The sequence below is a fragment of the Sorex fumeus genome, unplaced genomic scaffold (genome assembly GCF_029834395.1).
Source record: "Sorex fumeus unplaced genomic scaffold, SorFum_2.1 ptg000010l, whole genome shotgun sequence".
NCBI lineage: Eukaryota > Metazoa > Chordata > Mammalia > Eulipotyphla > Soricidae > Sorex > Sorex fumeus.
Window position 1 is genome coordinate 41,976,637 of NW_026606067.1, and position 19,721 is coordinate 41,996,357.

General features: G+C 43.5%; 1 protein-coding gene across 4 annotated transcripts in view; it reads right to left on the reverse strand.

The window, feature by feature from the left end:
* The window catches only part of TBL1XR1 (TBL1X/Y related 1), a 160,817-nt gene that overhangs the window by 102,159 nt on the left and 38,937 nt on the right, over positions 1-19,721 (reverse strand). For 2 of the 4 annotated variants that reach the window (XM_056110517.1, XM_056110515.1), the window contains exon 2: positions 16,118-16,216. The exons of the other annotated variants lie outside the window; for them this stretch is intronic. The gene's annotated coding sequence lies outside the window, so the exon portion shown is untranslated. The remainder of the gene's footprint in view (positions 1-16,117; positions 16,217-19,721) is intronic. 4 annotated transcript variants of the gene reach the window in all.

The following is a 19,721-nucleotide window of genomic DNA, read 5'->3' on the forward strand; positions in this document are numbered from 1 at the left end:
TCTATTTCCCATTTCTTCATGATTCTGAGTAAGCTATACCCTCTGACAAAATTTACATTACCTACATTCCAGTGAGCAAAAACCATTGTCTGGATATTCCTGTTACGTGCGTGGCTCCCTTGCTAAAAGCTATCTATCTTGATAAGATGCCTTCCTCAATATTCTAACTCTAGATACCTAGTAAAAAACAAACAAACAAAAAAGACTAACTGTGTACCTATCAGAAAAGGGAGCGTATTGGAGAAGTCCTTACCTGCATCAGAAATATGAAACTACCCAAAAAAGAGTGTTGGAATGTTTTCACTCTCTCCAGGTCAGTTTTAGGACATAGAGAAAAATTTCTGAAATCATTTTCAAGTGTCAAATTCAGAACACAGTAAGTACAACTTCTGTTCCAAAGGTATAGGATAATAACTATGACCAATTATTTACATACACACCTAGCTCTGAAAAATGGCATTGCCCAATCACATTATAATTATTATCTCATTACAGTGAAACATTTCCATGCATGCTACTGTTACGGAAGCAGATAAAATTTGGAAACACAATCATCATTCTTCAAAGGTCCTTCCAAAATTTTCTCTTTGGGGTACACAATTTGACTCTGATCCTCTAGTTTAGGCCAAAGTAGATGAACAGGAAGGCAAGGAGAAAACCATGCAGAGAAAGCCGTCAACAGCCGGAAGTCATAAGAACAGCTATTGGTTTGCTATTTTTTTATTTACTGTTTTTTTTAACTGACAAAACTTGAACAGATTACGATTCTTTCATCAGTATCTGACCCAAAGTCCTCCCCCAAAAAAGACATGAAAAGATATAGACAGATGTGCTCTACCTTCATGAGCATTCTAACACTAGAGAAAACAGTAACTGAAAATGCATGAAAGCCCCTTAGATATTTACTTAATTGGGGGAGAATTTAAAGACAGGGAGTAGGAGTGGGTCATGATTTGGGCATTTAATAACACTAATTTTTAAATGAGCATTGTAGCCAAGCATATATAATGGGTGTCAAATAGAACAAACATTTGTATTTGAACAAAACACAACTCTATTATTCCTAGACCTGGGCTTGTAACTAGTAGCTAAGAAGCAATTACACTATTAACATTTGAATTCTTGGGAAGGATACTTTCAGGGATAGCAAATGGGTAAATTTAGTAAGGTCTGCACTAAGTCTTCTCCACAATAATACAGCATTTTAAAACCTTTATCTTGGTTTTGAGTACCATGTAGATTACTGCATACCTGTGCTGTATGAAATTTTCCTACTAAAAATAACATCACAGTGACATGTTTTGGTTTTGGGGGGATGCCACACTCAAGGCTAAAACCTGGCTTTGCTCTCAGGGATCCTTCCTGGGAAGCTTAGAGGACCAAGGCCTGTCTGACACATCCAAAGCAAGCACTCTGGCACACACTATCTTCCCCCCCCCCCCCACCCCGCAACATCAGGATGATTTTAAAATATGGATAGTATATAACTTGCATTTTTCCCATTCCAGAAGTAAACTCTCCATTCTTCTTAATATTCTTATGTTGAAAAATTTAAAGCACTACATAAACTCTACTGATATGCATCTTGTCTAGTGTAGTAAGATCGGAATAATTTGATTTCGTTTAACTTTGAATTCTACCAGTACAGAAATTTGCTAATGTGAAAGAAATCCAGTCTCAAATGGAGTTTTAATAAATTGTGCTTTCTTTCTTATTCACTGATTGGGAGAAATAAAGTAAAACCAGCTACTTCATAAAGGGCAAAGTGCAATATACAAGAGAAAAATGGGTACAGAAAATGGGAGAATGTCAACCAAGACTAAAAAACATTCTATCTTTAGTACAGTGCAAAGTAATAAGCAATTAGAAAACAGGAATCGAAACACCCAGGGTCTTTCATGCAACTCTTTAATGAAGATTTTGACTTTTTCTCTTTCCTTTTTTTTTCACATTATTTCAAACCATAAATTCAAGACACAGCTGTCAAGTGCTTAAGCTTTTAGTCACTGTTTTTCTTTATTTTCTTTTCTTTTTCTAAAGAAATAATAGTTCTGTTCCAGGCCACTGTACTGTGTTCTTTGAAAATAACTTTAACTTCTCAAACTCTCTGAAATGTTCTTGAAGAGTCATTCATTCTTTCAGATTCTATTTAAGAACCAAGGGCTTTATTACATTGTAAATGGGGAGAGAAATGTATTATAATCACGCTACGTATGCAAAAATAAGCTTCTAAGATTGCTTCAAAGTCCTGATTCCCTGAGGATCTCTGAATAGAGAATAACAAGGCAGGTCACCTCTACTCAGGCATGTTTCCTAGACTGAGGTGAGTTTGTGAGGAAGACAAGTCACAGAAACTAGGCTTTTGTTCCAAGCGTTTCTAGAATGACTCTGCTGTAAGTCTGATCCATTTGTTGCTGTAATGTAATAGTAAATGCATAACTGGGTCTCTTCCCCAGCTCTTAGCACAGAGCTCCTCGAATCCTTGTGAATGTCACAATTCGAAGAGCACTAGGAACAACTATTGCTTGAACTTTGGTCCTGGTTTCTGGCAAAGAGCTCCTGAATCCCTTGGAATCTTATGGGTGACAAAAGTGTCTTTTGTTCTAAGGAGGCGGCTCTGGGGGAGGTTCCTGGATAGCTTCAGAATGGAGACTAGATATGACTAGAAGTTGGAGAAGTTCTACCCCATTTTCACATTCTTCAGGAAGAAGAGTAACTCTGATGGCTAAGTTAATCACTGATCCAGCTGGCCTGATGCAACCTTCATGAAAATCTGCAAAGTATACTTTCCTAGTTGCTGGACCACGTGAGGTACCAGTAATGCAGCACAGACAGTGAAGCCAGGAAGCTTGGTGCCCCTCCCACGCACCTCACCTATGCATCTCTGTGTCCTTCATCTGGTTGTTGATCTGTGTCCTTTCCTATCTTGTTTGTTTGAACCATAAAGGATGCTGAGGATCCAACCAAGGTTGGTCGCATGCAAGTCATGAGTGCGACCCACTGAACTCTCTCTCTGGCCTCATTACCATATCCTTTTTATAGTAAGCTGGTAAACATCAAGTGTTTCCCGGAGTTATCTGAGTTTTCTAACAAATTACTGAAACCAAGGAGAGGGCAATCCTGATTTACAGACAAAAATAGTAGAGGAGACAATGAAGACTTCCCACTGTCATTTGAGTTGGTTCTTAACTGGAGTTCTCATGCAAACTCCAGGTTGATAGCTAGAACTCAATCACTGTACAATCTGCTAATATTGCTGTGAATTTTGTTAAAAATACTGTGTTACTGAACAAAAGAATATACAAGTTCCCATTAATTCTCATTCCCAGTAAACCTTACTGTATCCTGATACTTCCTTTATGCCAATATACAACACTTTTTTTGTCTCCAGACATCAGAGAACACATATTTCACCAAGGGCATCTCATTTGAAAGTTGGAGGCAAAAAACTGCACATAGAGCTGAAATACCAATAAAGATACAGAAACATAAAAAAAAAATACCAAAAAAACAAAAACACAGATTCTATTGATTTATTTTTATTTGTGGACCACATCTAGTGATGCTCTGGGGACTATATGCAGTGCTGGGATCAAATCCATGCCAGCCACATGCAAAACAAGCATCTTACCCACTGGACTATCTCTCCATCTCTCCACTCTACAAGTTCTTAACATAGCGTTTGAGAGCAGAACAAGTAAAGAAATTTCCTTTTTCATCTTATTATATGCATTTTTCAAGTACAGTTTGAGTTTTCAAGGTCCTGAAGCAGAAAAATAAAATGACTTTAGGAAAATATCACAAACAGCAACTAAACCTAAATTCTGTACTCTCCCATCACAGGGCATAGCTTAAATAATTTAACAGAATTTAATGTAGCTTTTAGTTAGAAATATTGAATATGAAATTTTACCCACCCAGAATTAAAGGTAGTTACATTTTAGATATGACTAATCAATGGTTTAATTGTTCGCTTCATCCTGCTAAATAATGTTTAGTTTTCTTTCCAATTCAGTGCAGAACTCTGGCCATGATATTTTTATCCAAAGGCTTGTGACTACACTCCTAGACAAAATTTAAACGTAACTTATCGTGCCCTTTTCACTGATCTACGTGCTAGGACAAGGGAGCCGAGGTGAGTAAAGAGAATGTCCTACGGAGAACCTGACAAACAGACACTGGTGGATTTTCTGGCCGACTTAATTGAATGCTGTGCGATAAAACAGGTACTCTTCACTCACCTGATTACTATCTCTTGAGGGCCCACAAGCCTATCATAAGGAAAGACAACAGAGAAAACTCCTTGATGTTTACAGTCAGCAAGAAATGATGAAAGAATGGATACCCTGGAGTGTTTGAGAAGCATCTCCCCTCAGTTTCTTAACTTTCACACAGCTGAAAGACAGGTCCGAGCAAGAGCAGTTGTTTAGGTATTTGTCGGCTCCCCTACCCGCCCAAAAACATGATTTACTGATACCGGTTCTAAAAACCTAGAGTATGGTTTTAAGGAAAAAAGAAAGGAAAAAACACACAACCATTTCCGTGACTCAAGAATGTCCCCAGTCTAGCCAAACAAGGTGATTCCAGAAATCTATTCAGTGACTCGTAAGTCAAATCTACTTTCAGTGCTCAGATTCTTTCTCCAGTCAATGACTAGATCATCTATAATTAGGCCTTTTCCTTTGATTTTATTTATAGGTATGTAATGATTGGCAAAAGAAAGGAGGTTAGCACTGATGCGGGAAGATCTACAGAGAACAGGTATTTCGATGTATCTGCCTTTCTGGACTGCCCCATCAGGGCCCTGCTAAAATTGTCTCTGAACAGACAAGCCATTCACTGCACCGGAAATCGAAATACGCTGCTCATGTGGACTCAAGCCAAAAGCAGCAGCAGTTTTACCAATTCTGAGTCTCAACTGCTATACTGAGGTGGCTGCGTTTGCGAACAGCAGGATCAAACTGGCATGTAGAAACATTCCCAAAAATCCACAGGTAGGCCAATATATTGAGCCGATGACCTGCATTTCAATCTCACCCATTTTTTCCGAGGTCATTTTATTGCAGAGCCACTGTTATTTCCTTTCTGGTCAAATTTCTGGGAGAAGAAAAGCCCTTATGATCCCGAAGCAAACTACACACAAACCACCAGTGCTTCATGAAGCGAAATGGAGTTATTAATCTAAAGGATTCCCCACGGAATGACCGTAACTTAAATCAGGACCATTTTCCTACGACCGCTAACTCGAAGAGTCATCCATAAGTAGGAAACCCCAGTTACAGAGCTCCGAATCTGTAACACTGATTTCTCATTCCTTTTCAAGATACACCTGTCCCCAAGCTGAGACGCCGTCTTCCCTTTCCCTCCCCACCCAGACACTGCACATCTTTGAAGTTCCAGCTCCATTTTTTTGTTGTTGCTGAAAGTCTTTTTAACACTTTGCTTTATCTGAATACTTTTTTCCTGAAGTATCCTGGCAAGCTATAAGCCGTTTTATAGTACTAAACAATGTAATCCAGATAACCAGAATAACAAATCACACAATGATAAAATTCCTACATTATCTATTCTTCCAGGAAGGATCCTTACTCTGGTATTTGCCACAATAACCTAACCATATCCCCTCACCCTTAAAATTTTCAAATGGACTCTAAAAATTGACTATCTTATACAATACTGTCATCCTTCCAAGTCACCGAGTAATCTCTCTGCTTAAATTTCTTGACAGTCTTAACTCATTGAATTGTTTTCAAATAATATTTAAGAACGGCATTTCTGCATGTTACCATATTGACTCCCCCAAAATAATTTGGAAAAGAATATACTAGTCATATTTTACACCCCAAGAAATTAAGTAATTTGCTTGCACTTATGTAATCATTTCTAATGACTGCTCCATAAAGCACTCCAAATTAAAACTCTCACCACCTCCAGTCTGTGCTCTTTAAATACAGCACACTGCAAATTCCCTTTTTTCTTCTTCTGCACACGTGAGCGCGCACGCACACATACACACACACACACACACACACACACACACACTGTGGAGGTAATCAGACAGGCAGTTCTTTAGTAATAGTTGAATTCTGGGATTGGTCTTGATCCCTAACCCAGAAATTTTTCAATTATAAGCCAAGACTTTTTCTTATTATATGACTGCATTTCCATTTCCTTAAAATTACACACACACACATACACACACACCGAGTTAACATAGTAAGAATCTGTTCCGGGGGAAAAATAAACAAACCCAAACTGAGGAATACTATTTCCAAACTGTGAATGTCAATGAAATAAAACACAAAGAAGGGCTAAGGAACTAGGCCAGATGAAAGATCAAGAACAGTGAGTGCGTGAACTCAAACTGACAGAAGGGCAAAACGCTTCACAAGTTCATGAGGGCAACTGGTGAAATCTGCAAAAACCATACAGCAAATAAACATTTCGCTTATTTTGTTGTTATTGCAGTGCCTCAGCTGTGCTGGGTTACCGGGTCTTTCTCAGGTGGTGCTGAGGGTCACACACGAAAGTGGTTTGAGCGGCCTGGGGGATGCTGGAGCAGCGCAAGCCTCTGCCTCGCAAGAGACAGGCCCAGGTTCAATACTCGGCACCTCTACAGTCCCCTCAGCACCACCAGAAGCGACTCCTGAGCACAGAGCTCATGCAGGGCCTCACGGGATGGGGGTGGAGGCGGTCCTGTCCTCCCCACTCCAATGAGATCCCAAGTCACCACTCACGAACAGCCTCTCTGGCTCCTGATCAAGCCGCTCAGAGACTTGATCAAGAGACTCAGGAATAAATCTCAGAACCCAGCAGGTTTGGGCAGAAATCCCTCCAGATTCAGTAGTTAAAATTTCAGAATTCCCAAATCGTGCGGCCACTACTGCGGCCACGCGACATCCTATGTTATTCATAACCAGCAACAGAAAACAAATTGTCTCCTGTTGCCTTTTCAGCAGACCTGAGTGTTGGTAAAATCCCAAATAATAATGACGGGTCTGGTGTCAAAATATTGAATGTGATCAAAGTAGAGAGAGAGTAATGTGGAAATCATCTGCCCCACAGGTAGGGAGAGGGTGTGGGATGGGGGAATACTGGGGCTTTTGGAGGTGGAGAATGGGCACTGGTGAAGGGACGGGTGTTTCACTGTACGACCGAGACTTAAACCCGAAAGCTTTATAACCGCTCTCACAATGATTCAATAAATAAAATTATAGAACAGGGAAAAAGAAAAAGTAAAGTGGAGTTCATGCCCAATTCAATCAGCCTAATCAATGGCTGAATAAACAGCAATACTCCTACATAAAAAAAAAAAAGAAGAAAAAAGAGAAAAAAGATAGGAAGAGATGAGCGAGAAGAGGCACAGGGCCATGGTACATGGGTGGCATTAAGGAACGAGAGACCTGCCTTGCCAAACCAGAGTCAACAACACCGCGATCGTGAGCCCCAAACTTTAGTAGCCGAGCTTCCAACGGTGCCTATCAAGACAGCGAGCCGGGGCGCGGGTGGGACAGGCAACCTGGGAACACTGGGAGCTGACGCTGGTGGTGGACCCGATGCTGGAAACCCAGCTATGAAGGCCTGGAGATCACAGTGCTTTAATAAAAATAAAATTTGGGAAACTGACAACGTCTCATTTAAGAATAAACACTAATAAAGATATTAATTTTAAGACATATGTAAATAGTCTTAAAAATACGTGGAAATAGAAAGGAATGGGCAGGCATGCGGATTAGGGGCTGACCAACAATTTCTAAAGGGCCAGTCATTAACATTGCAAGTATTAAAGCCAATACAGTATTTGTGAGAAATACTTAATGAGTCCACTGTAACACAAAAATCAGACATACACAAGAGCATAAATAAGTGGGCTTGCTGTGTTCCAGTAAAATGTCATTTGCAGAGAAAAGACTGGCAATGTCTGACTAACTACAGAAGACTAAGCAGCGCGAACATAAGAATTCATTATCCTGTTCTTTTATGCCTTTAAATTTTTTTCATAATAAAAGTATAAAAATAACACCTTTCACCGAGAAATCCTCCCAAGTGTCAATCTCTCCTCCCTTCCACAGCCTACCTCCTCTAGGGAAAAAAAAAAAGTCCCACTTTGGTTTTACATAACTTTGGGGGGGGAGGGGCTTTCTCAGTGATTCTCAAGGGGCTAGGGAATCCCCACCCTCAATACTTGGCCAAGCAGAAGGACGGTTCCAAGGTAGGGCCTGGGGATGCAGGGGGGGGCGCACAGAGTCTCCAAGGCCTCCCCCACGCGTGCTACGGTGCCATGAGGTGCTGGGAATCAAACTCAGGGCCTTGGATGTGCCCCTGACCCCTGGACCCCACAAATGCTTTTTCAATCACCGCTGGTCTTTACAAACAACGTTTAATTGTCTTTTTCCACCAGGCTAGCATAAATTGCAGGCCATGTGCATTAAACTTTCTCCTTATAGTCTAGTCTCCGTAAGGACAAAAGATCGTATCTGTGGTTAAAAATTTTTCAATCAATGGCCTTGAACTCAAGTATCTCTTTGGCACATGGAAAACAAAATTCTTGCATCCTACTGAGCCTGGTCCTTGACTGGGGTCCGAGAAGGCACCACTCTGATAAAGCTGCCTTCCTATCTCACCAATTGTGGGATTTCAAAGCATTTTTCTTAGTGAAAAAAAAAAAAACTGAAAATCCGTGTTAAATTTACTCACTGCCAAATGGTAATCCCAACACTGCAATTATGTTAAGTCAAAAGTGTACTAATATTGGAAAACTAAAGATAAATTCTATTAACAAAAGCTTTAATAAATTTGTTTATCTGTTTAATGGTGACAGATTTGTCAGAAATTCGACTCCTGAGCATTACTGTCAAAATTATTTCCTAATATTTTGTCTACTAAGTAAACTACACCTGTTAGGGACTAAATTATGTAAGAATGGCTCCAAAGAATTGCTCTAAAGACAAACAGAGTGAACCGTGCTAGCCTGTCAAGGCATCTAGGAAATCAGATAAGAAAATCACTCCCAGCCCGGAACAATAGCACAGCTGCTAGGTAGGCCGCTTGCCTTGCACGTGGCCAACCTAGGTTCAAACCCCAGAGCCTGGCCAGGAGTGGTGCCTGAGCTCTCTTGGGAGCACATGACCTCCAACCTAAGATATCTGGAATGTTGGAACCTAAAATACGTAAGTCCACCAAGAGTGAAACCAGGCTGCTGGGAATTCAATTTCACTGAAATAGCTTGCATGCGGCTTTTATAGTCAAATCTGAGGAGGAAAAAAAAAAAAAGATCAATGGTTTCTAGCTGACAGAACCTATCAATGAATTGTTTAAATAGCAGTAAGTGCTGTATATCAGAAGCACAGATCGTTACATATGTGTACAAAATAAAGGTGTTACCAGTTACCAGTCTTTTCAGGATTTTTAACAAATATCATGGGCTGGAGCCATAGCACAGCGGTAGGGCGTTTGCCTTGCACGCAGCCAACATGGCCGACCCGAGTTCGATTCCTCCGCCCCTCTCGGAGAGCCCGGCAAGCTACCGAGAGTATCTCGCCCGCCCGGCAGAGCCTGGCAAGCTCCCCGTGACGTATTCGATATGCCAGACACAGTAACAACAAATCTCAAAAAAAAAAAAAATGGAGATGTTACTGGTCCCGTTCGAGCAAATCGCTGAACAACGGGAGGTCAGTGACAGTGACAGTGATCACGGGCTGGAGCGATAGCAGAGCGGGTAGGGTGTTTGCCTTGCACGCAGTCAGCCCAACTGAGCAGGGTTTAATTCCTCCGCCCTTCTTGGAGAGCCCAGCAAGCTACTGAGAGCATCCCGCCCGCAAGGCAAAGCCTGGCAAGCTCCCCGTGACGTATTCAATATGCCAAACACAGTAACAAGTCTCACAATGGAGACGTTATTCGGCCGGCTCGAGCAAATCGATGAACAATGGGAGGACAGTGACTAACAAATATCAAAGAATTAAGATCAACAACGTCTTCATCTTCCGAATCCAATAAATAGCATGTTTTGCTTTAGGTCACGCCCAGAAGTGCTCAGAGAGTCCTCCTGGCAGGCTTGAGGGGAGGATACAGAGTGCCAGAGATTGAACCTGGTTTGGCAGCCTGCAAGGCAGGTGCTCCACCCACTGCACAATCTCTCCGGCCCTTCAAGAGCATGTTCAAATCTATAATACAGCCAATGTCACTTCAAAGTGGAGAACTCTTTAATACAGTGAATCCCATTCTAAATGTAAGTAGCCACAACAACGTCATGTTATGCAAAGCTTCCTTCACTTTCTATTCAGTACTTGAAATCTACATTTTATGTGTCCTGTCCATACTAGAAGTAAAATCTTTCACTAACTTCTGGTATGGGAGTATGGGGGTGTGGGGGAGGGGGGGGAGAGGGTATGGGGAGAGGAAGGGACGGACCCCCAAGACCTATGAATGGTAACAACGTAATCTGTAGGTGCTTCACTCAGAATCAGGCATAGGAACAGAAAGGCAAACGTCTTAGTGTCTTTACATACAGGAGAACCTTTTGAGGAAACTGTTATCTTTACCTTTTCCTAAGCTAAAAGAACATATACACCAGTAAACTTATTTTCACGTGGCATTCACAGGTTACCAAGTACGACTTTCTCACTGTCTTGCTACCTCCATCTGTTCTAATAATCCCTCACCCTCATTGCATTCTTGCCAGAGTACCAGAGTCCACATTCTAAAAGACAAAGAAACATATAATTTGATAGCTCAAAATAAATGACCTAAAAAAAAAAATCACTGGGACAGCACTGTATTATTAACTCTCCTGTCTCATATCACATAGTTTCGAGATACCTGCTTTAAGCTCTTGTCCCGTACACCTCCAAGATTCGGCTCACCTTCCTATCAGGTGTGTGGTCAAATGTACTGTATTTATAGTTCAGAAAGACGAAGAACCAGGCAGACCTCTTCTAATTCGTTTGACTAAAACACACCGAGAGCAACCCCACCCGTCTGAGACCTGGGTGGGCATCAGCCAGACAGCCATCGGGATGAGCACCGCTTCCCATAGAGGAACGACAATGCCGCTGGCTTGCCTTTTGGTTACTGGGGGTTTGGGAGAGTCGTTTGTCATTGTTGTTGTTGTTGCTGTTGTAAGTCCTGAGCCCCCGGCAGTGCTCAGGACCTAACTCCTGGCCCTAAGCCCACAAATCACTCCCGGCAGTGGTCCAAGAGACAGCACAGTGGGCAGAGCTCTTGCTTGCACAAAGCGGACCAGGACTGCATCCCTGGTACCCCAAGGTACTCCACAAGTAATTTCTGAGCACAGAGCCAGGATAACCACTGAGCACCGTTGGGTGTGGCCCCAAAACAAAAACCAAAGAAAAAGGAATCCCCCTAATGGCATTCAGGGGAGGACAGAGCTCCAGAGACCCCCACCTGAGTCCGCCCTGCCACAGGCCAGCCCCTGCGCACTGTGTTATGCCTCCAGTCCCTGGGCTGAATTTTACACTCCTTTCCCGCCATATTCCACTAGTAAATCAGACTGTCCCCTAGGTAGCTGAGCGGAGAGTGGCAACTGCCAAGTCAGCTTAATGTTCCTACGACCTCAATCTCTTGTGGGTGTGTTTGACTGGTTTTTATTTTTTGGGGGGAAGGGGGGGCGCTAGCAAAGCAAAATGAAATTTATTTATGAAATATGAGGAGAAAAAAGAGGGATCACCACGAAACGAGGGCAGGAAAGGTAGGACAGTAGGTCGGGCAACTGCCTGGCACTCGGCTGCCCAAGTTCAACCCCCAGCACACTCCTGTGGTTCCTCAAGCCCACCAAGAGTCAGTTCTGAGCACTGAGCCAAGAGGAGGCTCTCAGCACAGCCAGGCATGCTCCCTCCCCCCCCCACACACACAAAATAGGTAAAAAAGCTATTACATGTTCATGGGATGGGATGCCAGCAATCCCAAAATTGGAATGAACCCTGGTCACCGCTTTTCCTTTGCAACAATAAACCACCACCATCCCTCTTCCTCTTAGCTCCAGCAATCCACGGCCTAGAAGGAAAAACAGGAGTCAAGAGAGGGCCACTGCAGCACAGATGAGGACAGCCTCACACAGAGGGGGAAAAAGACTGAAATAGAAAGCCAGAAAGACAAGATGGGGAGCTGAAAACCGAGAGGTCCTTTTTGCTAAAGGAAAACACTAAACATTTATAGAGACTTACAAGCTGAAAGATGTGCTAATTACCCACAAAGTCAAAATCAGCTATGGGCAAAACAGGACTGCTAGGAGAATCTGAGATGCCTTGCTTTTGAGCTTTAAATTGAGCCCTGTTTTTTCTTACGCTATGTAAAGTCATTAAGTGAAACTTCATTTGATAGCTACATCATTCCTAGGACCGCCAGGCACTTACCATTTCTTTCTAATCCTCACAGACAAACTAACATGGGACTATTATTCCTAATTTACAGCTGCAAAAAAGTTTCAAAGGAAATTACAGTAAGATAGAAGAACAGTAAGCTAGAAGAATCACAGTCTACCTGAACCCACATCCCTTCCACCTTCCCACTATTGTAACAGCAGAATCGAACTCGGGGTTTCCTCCAATTGCACGTCACAAAGCAATCAGTGGATCGGTGAAACAAAATTAGCAGGGCAGATTCCTTCTTTTAATGAAGGGATATGTACATACGTGAACAATAGCACAGCGGTAGGGCGTTCGCCTTACAAGCGGCCAACATGGCCGACCCGCGTTCGATTCCTCCGCCCCTCTCGGAGAGCCCGGCAAGCTACCGAGAGTATTTGATATGCCAAACACAGTAATATATATATATATATGTGTGTGTATATATATATACATATATATAGTACATCACATAAAGGTCAAACACTTCATAAAACTCCAATTTTTATTTTCTATACAGAAATACAAAGCAGCAGTGTAATATATGTCTGTGGACCACAGACCAAAAGCGATGAATAAGCATTATCTTTATTACACACTGGTAGATCTCTCAATTTTTCACCAAAGGCCGGACACTTATAAATATTTGGGCGATAAAAATTTTAACCTAATATCCTCCAGAGATTAACCACCACCACCACCACCACCCCAAAAAAGCAAGATTTAAAAGGTATCTAAGTGAAAAGGTGTTTTGGGTGAAAAGGTGGTTGGGAAAAGCACCATATTTTTCTCCCTCAGCAAAACCATCGCCTAAAAGGACACTGCACATCTAGATTAGAGGGAGAAGAACGAAAAAGATCTAGCTATCCTTTCCCTCGCTTCCTCCAGGCTTTTACTAAATCATTTTCAAAACTGTTTCTCTGCTTCACAGTAACAACCCAACTGCATCATTTTCTGGCCACTTTCACGAATGACTAAACTATTCCCCCGATATCACTTCTAAAAAGAGAAGACCTCCAGGGGTCGGAGCAACAGCGCAGCGGGCGGGGTGGGGTTGTCGTGCAGGCGGCTGACCTGGGTTTGAGCCCCAGCCCCCCGGATGGTAGCCCAAGCCCTGCTGAAAGAGATCTCTGAGAGCCAAGTCAGGGCTAAGTCCTGAGCACCGCCATGGATAGCACAAAAAAAATACATAAAAATAAAGGCTTGACCCATCTGTATAATTTTCCATCCCTTTAAAGTAAGAAAGCGCTCAAGGACAGAAAAGCAGGCTCAAAGGACCAGAGCCCAGACTGCAGAGAGAGCCTGGAGTTAGATCGCGGCGTCACAGGGTCCCCGGCCTGAACACCTTGGCGTGAGGAGCAAAAAGCCAAACCAAGTACGCAGGACAAGTACTCTTGAGTACTCACACCGTCGTCACGGCAGATCCCACGGAAACTCTCTTTGCGATCTCAGCCTCACACCTGGAGGTGTGTCCGTCCCTCTGCCGGGCCCTGACGAACCCCGGGAGCCGCAAACCTCCAGGACCTAATCGCCGCCACCCTCACGGCCACAGGCTCCTCCAGAGCCCCCCACGCCTGAGAACGAATCCCCGGAAAGCCCAGGTACGTGGGCCAGTGGCTGAAAACTCCAGGCTGCGAGGGAGGAGCGGGAACTGGGCCACCCCCTCCCACCTCCCCGCCCTGCCCGCCCTGCCCACGGCCTCCAGGTGCCGCTTAAGCACATTAACAGCCGCGATCCAGAGACTCACAAACCAATCTCGGAACCAAGCAGCTCACTGCAGAGATGTCTCCGGACCCCAATTGTTTGAAGTTTTCGAATTCCAGGAGCACGTGGCCACGCAACGTCTCACACTCTGTGTGTGTGTGTGTGTGTGTGTGTGTGTGCTTTTTTTGTTGAATCACTGCAAGACAGACCCTTATAAGACATCTCATATGATGAGAGACACCTCATACAAGCAATACAAAATAAATTATCTAGCATCTGCCTGTGGGGCAGGCTTGAGTGTCGGTGCGAAAATTCGAAAGACTGGTCGTGGGAAGGTGTCATGGTGCTGGGACTGGTGTTGAAACAATGAACGTAGTCAATTATTGTGAACAACTTTATGAAACGAGAATTTGAAATGTTTAAAAAATAAAGCAAGGTAAAGGTAAAGGTAAAGGCCCTCCCGTTGATCGTCGATTTGCTCGAGCGGGCCCAGTAACGTCTCCATTGGAGACTTTGTTGTTACTGTGTCTGGCATATCGAATACTCTCAGTAGCTTGCCGGGCTCTCCGAGAGGGGCGGAGGAATCGAACTCGGGTCGGCCATGTTGGCCGCTTGTAAGGCGAACGCCCTACCCGCAATTAAATACTCTTTGCCAGTCGGGGGAAGCAGTGGGCAGGGGAAGGATGACTTAGCAATTCTTCCCAGGCACAAGGCCACGTACAGACGGACAAGAGATGTATCTGGGAGCTTATCTGTTTAAAAATCAGTCACAACTTGGTCAATCAAAGACAAGCAGACTAAATCAATGAGCCCACTCCTCCTTCCCAAGGTCCCACCGAAATGGCAGGAAAGATGCCTCTTAAAATGAAACAGCACCACTAGAGGAACCTAGGCAGATACAGAGACTGTTGGAGGCCAGGACGCAGCTCCACAGCAGAGAACTTGGTTTTGCATGACGAGGCCCTGGGGTCAATACCCCAACACGGCAAAAAAGTAAATAATAATAATAATAATAACAGAAAAGGCTGCATGAACAGAGGGAAAACGGGGACCACATAAAACACTGGTCTCTTCCAGATGTTTTAGAGGAGTTTCAACTCCTCTTAGGACTCACAACTGCGAGAAGGAAGAAATAATTAGAGAACTTAATCCTCATGCAGCATTACCTGTCTCCTCAGACAGATGATCTCCTTTCTTTTCCCTTTTCCTAATTTTGTGAACAGAGAAACTGCTAGAGGCAGTTTTTGCCTTGAAGACAAAGCCAAAATTCTAAGTTGTATAAAGTAGCCAGTTCTTCTTGGGTAAAGGATGCGAGAATGGGGCCAACGTACACCAGCTGTTATTAAAACACACCACTTCAACAAAATGGAAAATCAAAAACAACACAATCATGTCAACAGAGCTCAGAAAAACTCCAATTACGGTTTTTAAAAAGTCAACAAAATAGTGATAGAGGGACTATCTAGTAAGTCATAAACAAGTGACCCACACGTAGACTCTCAACAGTAAAACCTCCAAGTGTTCCTCAAAAACTAGGCAAAAGACAAACTTTACCAGAAGAGCAAGTGTGAGCACAACCTTCAGCAAACACCACGGCCCCCCAAAAATAACCCAAGTGAGCACCCAAGTGAGCTAGCGCTGCAATCTGACATGCAGCCCTGACGAACATACTTTAAACTGTGTAAGCACAGTGGTCAGGGGTGTGTGTGTGTGTGTGTGTGTGTGTGTGTGTGAGAACACCTCACACCCTAGTATCACACTGACAATGACAGAAAGGGGGAGGAAACGAAAATTTGAAATAAGCTTAACAACACACAGAGGAGACGTGACACCTTCTTTTCCTAAGAAGACACTGACACAAGCATCGATGATTTTAAGGGAAATGTACATTAAACTAATGAGCTTTACAGAGAGAAAGAAAAACAATCTGTCGCCTCAGACCAAGGCTGTGGGTCCTGGTGTTCTCATCTGCCCCTGGTGAGAATGTGCACTGGTTCAGCCGCTACAGAAAACAGCATGGAAATTTCTCCAAAAAATCAGAAGTGATTTACCTTTTGATCCAGCAATCCCAAACACAAAATTTTCACTGTTCACTCTCGGAAAGCAAATCTGCCTGTGTTCACTGCAGCACTACTTGCAAGAGCCAGGACCTGGAAACAATCCAAGTGAGTGACAACAGTCAATAAGTGCGTGAACCAAGATGAGTTATAAGGGGCGGGGGGTGGGGGGGCGCGGAGTTTAAATGGCTGAACACGCCTGAATTCTCACCCTGGTGGGCACCACCACAGCTGGCCCGGGTAGCACCACACTGCCCAGCCAGCCTCTCCTCTGCACACCTAGCCAAGCGTTGTTGAAAAGACGCGGTGCACAACGGAGTACTACTCAGAAGGAAAGACAACCTGGGTGGGACTGGAGGGAGTCAGGATAAGCCCAAATTTAAGTCGGGAGAGAAAAACTAGCAGGTGATCTCTGGCACAGGCAGCATGTGAAGAAACAAAGCAAGAAAATGCAGTGTTTAATGAAAACAAACCCTCTGCTGGCGACAGAGCTGAGGTTACCGAAGGGTGTGGAGGAAGGGTGTGTCCTAACCATGACCTAGGGACCATGGCAGAGGAACACTGGCCCTTCGCAGTGGGTGTGGTGCAGCAACACCAAACATTTACACTCTAGTAAGCTATTGTTTAAAAAAGCACTCAGTGCTTTTTTCAAAGGCTTGTTCACCGACTTGCTCAAGTCTGTGTTCTCCCTGGAACACGGATCCCACTTGCTAGTCTCTCTGTGTCTCTGCATGCTTGCCTGTTCTTCCGAGCTCCTGTTCTTGCTTGAACTATTTTTTTCCCTTCTCTACCATCTCCTCACATGAAAGTTTCTTGCAATAAAAACTATCTTACTTCACTAAAAAAAATAATAATAAAGGATGTTCAGAGTGTAACATCTCACCTCAAGACATTGACAAAAATAATACAGTTACTAAGGAAAAAAAAAAGGATGTCCAATACTAGAGCTGAAATAAACAGACTTTCATGTGTAATGGGCAGGTAGTAAGTAGCTTAAAAGTCGCAAAGTTACTACAAAAATACCCAGATTGATTACTGGGAAGTCTAACTCTATGTAAACAAATTAATGTGTCCATGTTCAGATATAACCTTATAAACGAAAATCTGCATGTGCAATTTTCAATCGTCATGAAATATGTGAAAAATATTTTTAGCACTTAAGTCATTCAAAAAAGTTCAGGTCATGTTTAGCATGCAGGCTGTAGTTTGCGACCCTTGGCTCTAAAGCCTTCGCCAACTGTGCAGGCTAATTTTCTTGACGGATTAATCCTAACACCAAGTGGTACCAACCAAGGTTAAAGAAATGTGTTATCAAACTTGTTTCCAAAACATTATAAAGTATCCACCGCCCTATTAGTAACACATCCCACCATAATCATTACACTCTATCTGTATCAAAGATACAGAAACCCAACTAGCAGTCCAAATTGGACTCCACTATATTTCTGTAAATGATGTTTCATGGAAACAGATGTGTTATCTACAGTTGCTTGAACACTGCAACGACTGTTGGGGTTTCTCTTGCTTTTTGTCTTGTCCCCTTTTTTTTAATCCCCCAGAATTTGAACAGCATTCAAAGCATAAAATATTAAATATGTAGCATAAAATATTTAATATGTATCTTCCCATAGGAACAAATCCTGGCGAGCTACCGTGATATGCCAAACACAGTAACAAGAAGTCTCACAATGGAGAGGTTACTGGGCCCAGCTCGAGCAAATCAATGAACAACAGGAGGACAGTGCTACAGTGTTTCCCACAGGGAAAAAAAATTGCTGATCCAGAACTTCGGATATCAAAGTTCCTAGAACCGGGACTCCAGACTGAAGTAAAGACCTCTGAATAGCACAGCGGGTAGGGCATTTGCCTTGCATGTGGCCGGCCTGGCTGACCGAGGTTCGATTCCTCCGCCCCTCTCAGAGAGCCCGGCAAGCTACCGAGAGTATCTCGCCCGCACGGCAAAGCCTGGCAAGCTACCCGTGGCATATTCGATATGCCAAACACAGTAACAAGTGTCACAATGGAGACGTTACTGGGCCCGCGTGAGCAAATCGATGAACGAGAGGACAGTGACAGTGACAGTACCTCAAAAGTTCTATGATTTGGGTGGGCACAGCAGAAAAAGATAAAGAAGTTCTATGATTTTTCTCTGAACTTTCAAAACCATCAAAAATTATGTGGGTGACTATGCTTGGCAAATGGAAAGACCCCCACCTCAGGGGGGGGGCAATAAAATCTCGCTCAATTAACACTTGAGGATCTAAAGGACACACTGTGGGGAGTGTGTGTGTGTGTGTGTGTGTGTGTGTGTGTATGTGTAAAAGAGGGATCCAGTGGTCAAACTATATCTATCAGGTTTTGCCATTTCATCAGAGTCTAGATCAACTTCATGCTACGGTTCTTTCCCCAGGCGCTAAGTGTACAGCTGAAAAGGGCAGTTCTCAGACGTTGCCCACTGACCAAATCCCGCAGTGATGGCTGGCAGGAGGGCAAGTGGGGCAGCGCTGCATTGGGAAAAGTCGAAAAGAAGCCCCGTGGGCTTTCCCTTCGAGTAAAAGACTATGTTCCCAGAGGAGGCATCAAGAATTGAGAGATGCAAAGGCCGTGATTCCTAGAAGATACTCCCTTAACACATACTCTGATTCAAAGAATTATTTTTACATAGTGACTATGAGCACATGACGATACCAACTCAACGTCCTTGGTACGGTAACTGATACCGAATTTTAAGTCTGCAGCTACAGCTCTAACGAATGGTTTCTCCAGTGCCGTTGGTAGAATTCCAGAAGGTCTGCTCTCCTCTGGTTTAGACTGCGCTACACGGGAGTCTTAATTCCGTGGGACCTTAATTATTTCACCACCCCACCCCACATACATACGCGCACACACACACACACCAAACTTGTGTACTACAGGAGAAAACAAGCCAAAAGAACTAGCAAGCTTAAAATGCCTTGAGACATGAATGAGAGGGCTGTGAGGTATACAGTGGCAGGTCGATCTGAGCCCTGCCAGAAGCCTCCCCACAGCACAGAGCCGGGAATAAAGCCTGAGCCCCGTCGCCACCCCCACCCCACCGCCACCAGCCATGTAAACACCAAAGACAGAAAAAGTAAGTCAAGAAAATAAAATCTAAGCACCACTATGAAGCTCCAAGAACCAGTGGAATGTGTGAAGTCAGGAGATCCACTCCCAAGTGAAAACCTGGGCCAGGGAGAGAGTAAGAGTAGAAGGAGGGTGCTTCCCTTGCATGTGGCCAACCCAAATTCAATCCCTGGTACCCCATATGGTCACCCAAGCCCACCAGGAGAGGCAGGATTAGCCCTAAGCAGTCAGGTGTGGCCCCATAAACAAAAATTAAAAAATGAAAAACTTCCTCCTGAACACAAAGTAGAAAACTTGCTGGGATTCTTTGGATATTAAAAAATATTTGTTTGCGGTTCTATTTGCGAAGTGATCTGAAATTACACAGGTGAAAGAAGGTGGCCCAGACAAAAAGAAAACTTTCCTAGCCAAGCAAGGCTAGAGTCCAAACAGCTCTGCCACTTGACCATAATGACACTCTCATTACGCTGGTCTCAGAGCACCAACAGATCAA